The 3,309-nt window shown below is 35.4% G+C and overlaps 1 protein-coding gene across 6 annotated transcripts in view; it reads right to left on the reverse strand.

Moving 5' to 3' along the window:
- Positions 1–3,309, reverse strand: part of SPATA31F3 (SPATA31 subfamily F member 3) — a 172,870-nt gene that overhangs the window by 168,848 nt on the left and 713 nt on the right. The gene's annotated exons all lie outside the window — the stretch shown is intronic.

The following is a 3,309-nucleotide window of genomic DNA, read 5'->3' on the forward strand; positions in this document are numbered from 1 at the left end:
CAAACTCCTTATTTATTAAACATTTGTTGAGGGGTACCTAGGTGGTTCAGTCGGTTAAGCATCTGACTTTGACTCAGGTCATGATCTCAGGATCCTGGTATCAAGCCCTGTGTCAACTTCTGCACTCAGAGGGGAGTCTGCTTGTCCCTCTGCTCCTCTCCCTCCTCGTACTCACTCTCTCTCAAATAAATAAATAAAATCTTTTAAAAATGTGTTGAATATAAAATGATCTCTACTTTCCAGACACTAACATGAATATACTGACCAATATTTGTCAATCTTAATGACAAGAACTTATGGGCATAATGGCATCAAATTTCTGAACTCAGACCATCCCAGAATATTTGTGGCATATGTTTGTCATAATTAAAAGACAAGGGGAAAAAAAACAGTTGAAAACATAATTGCTATCTTGCAAGAGCAGTTCTGTGTGGTACAGGCTACTCTCCAGTAACCCTTGACCTGGTCTTGTCACAGTCCTGGCTGCCCCCAGACATACATTGTTCCCTCCCACCTTGCTTTTTCTTTTTTTTAAATATATATTTATTATTGAAGTACTGTTAACGTATAATACTAGTTTCAGGTGTACCACATAGTGATTTGACAATTCTATACATTACTCAGTGCTTGCCACAATAAGTGTAGTCACCATCTGTCACCATACAATGTTACTACAATGTTAGTGACTATATTCCCCATGCTATACTTTTAATCTCCACCATTTATTTATTACTGGAAGTGTGTACCTCTTAATCCCTTTCACCTATTTTACTCATCCCACCTCCCCTCTGGCAACCACCAATTTGTTCTCTGTATTTACAAGTCTGTTTTTGTTTGTCTGTTTATTGTTTCGTCTCTCATTTTGTTTTTGAGATTCCACGTATGAGTGAAATCATAAGGTATCTGTCTTTCTCTGACTTATTTCACTTAACAATACCCTCTAGGTACATCCATGTTGTCACAAATGACAAGATTTCATTCTTTTTTATGGCTGAATAATATTCTAGTGTGTGTGTGTGTGTGTGTGTGTGTGTGTGTACACATGCCACATCTTCTTTATCCATTCATCTACCAATGGGCACTTGGATTGCTTCCATTTCTTGGCTGTTGTAAATAATGTTGCAATAAATATAGGGGTGCATATATACCTTTTTAAATTAGTGTTTTTGTTTTCTTTGGGTAAATACCCAGCAATGGAATTACTGGATCATATGGTATTTCTATTTTTAGTTTTTTGAGGCGCCTCCATACTGTTTTCCACAGTGGTTGCACCAATACACATGCCCACCAACAGTTTATGAGGGTTCCCTTTTCTCTACATCCTTGCCAACATTTGTTATTTCTTGTATTTTGGACACTAGTCAGTTTGACTGGTATTAGGTGATCTCTCAAAGCATGAAACTGGACCACTTTCTTACACTATACACAAAAATAAACACAAAATGTATTAAAGATCTAAATGTGAGACTTGAAACCATCAAAGTCCTAAAAGAAAACATAGGCAGTAATCTCTTGGACATTAGTCTTAGCAACATATTTATGGGTATGTCTTCTCAGGCAAGAGAAACAAAAGCAAAAATAAACTATTGGGACTGCACCAAAATAAAAGCTTTTGCATGGCAAAGGAAGCCATCAACAACATAAAAAGGCAACCTACTAAATGGGAGAAGATACTTGCAAATGATATATCTGAAAGGCTTAATATCCAAAACATATCAAGAGCTTCTAATACACCCCCAAAGTAATAATAATTATCTGATTTACAATGGGCAGAGGACCTGAATAGACATTTTTCCAAAGAAGACATACAGAAGGCCAACAGACACATGAAAAGATGTTTAACATCACTAATCATCAGGGAAATGCAAACCACCTTACTTCTTTTGCTATTCCTTTAACCTTGAAATCCTATCTTGTGCATCATCATTCTATTCTGTGCCCCTCACTAGGAGAGATAAGGTAAACCATCTTCAAAAAGTGTGCACTTACTAACCTCTCCATACCCGAAACAATCCTTACAGTAATAAGCTGTCTTTTCTGAACATAAGAACTTTGCATGTAATTTTTAAGAAATAAGTGAATTTGAAAAATTCTCATACTGTTTATAGTACTTAAATATCAACAATAAGTTAAATGACAATTATGTGTTTTCCTTAACCCAAGCTCCTCCCTTCATGAAGTAATCTGTCTCTCTCCTCCTTGGAATTACCATTGCATTTCATTCCTCTATTGAGCAAAACTCATTTTCTGTTTTACATTATGGTTCTCTGTCAATGCTTGCTTCCTCTGTGAGATTACAACTCCTTGAGGGAAAGTACTGTGTCTTAATCTTATTTGCACCCCTTCTAGTTCTCAGCACAATGCCTGACATACTATAGGTGGACAATACACATTTTTTTTTTTTGAATGAAGGAAGGAATTAACCACCAGAGATTTCTACGGTGATATTATTATAGCCTTTTCTTCCATATATCCTGTCAAACAGGATGGAAATAAAACACTGAAAACAGTTCAGAGAATTCTATCTGTGAAACTGCTGATATGATGTAATTCTTAAGAAGGTTAGGGGCTTCCAGGCTAATAGAAAGCTGTCTGCTCTTTTGTGTTACTTTCACAAGCGGGGGGAGGGAGGGAGAGATAGTGGTTCCTGAGAAATAAGTACTAATTTTAAAATTCCATAGATTAGTGTTAGTATCCTTTTCTTTCTCAATGGCAGTACAGTAAAATAGGAACTTGGGGTCTGAAGTCAGAATTTAAGGATTTCAATCTCACCTCCACCACATATTAGCTACATGACCTGCGCTTAATTTTCATCACCAGCAAAATGTAGTTCCTCAAAGGAATGGTATAAAAATTCATGACTTAATATATTTAAAGTTTTTAGAATAGTACCTGGTACTTTGTTTAGAAGTAATAGCATACAACACCCAGCGCTCATCACTTCAACTGATGAATCACTAAATTCTACCTCAGAAATGAATACAGTATATGTTAATTAAATTGAATTTTTAAAAAAAAGTTATAGCAACATGTAGTACTATATTGATCTTATATTCCCTATTGGCAAGTTCCATGATGTTAAGGATAAAATGAGTTTCCTTTTTTTTAATCCCCTACTACCCGCCTAGTACAGTGTGTAACAAACACTAGATGCTCAAAAAATGATGATGTGAACTGTATTTGAGATATGTATTTGAATGCACAAGAAAATGAAGGTATGTTAAAAATGTAAACGAAATTACAAACGGTTCTTTCATTTGCGTATCTTCAGTTATTTCTTTATAATTAGTTGTTAGGTACTTTATGACT

Source organism: Halichoerus grypus, chromosome 14 (assembly GCF_964656455.1).
Source record: "Halichoerus grypus chromosome 14, mHalGry1.hap1.1, whole genome shotgun sequence".
Lineage (NCBI taxonomy): Eukaryota > Metazoa > Chordata > Mammalia > Carnivora > Phocidae > Halichoerus > Halichoerus grypus.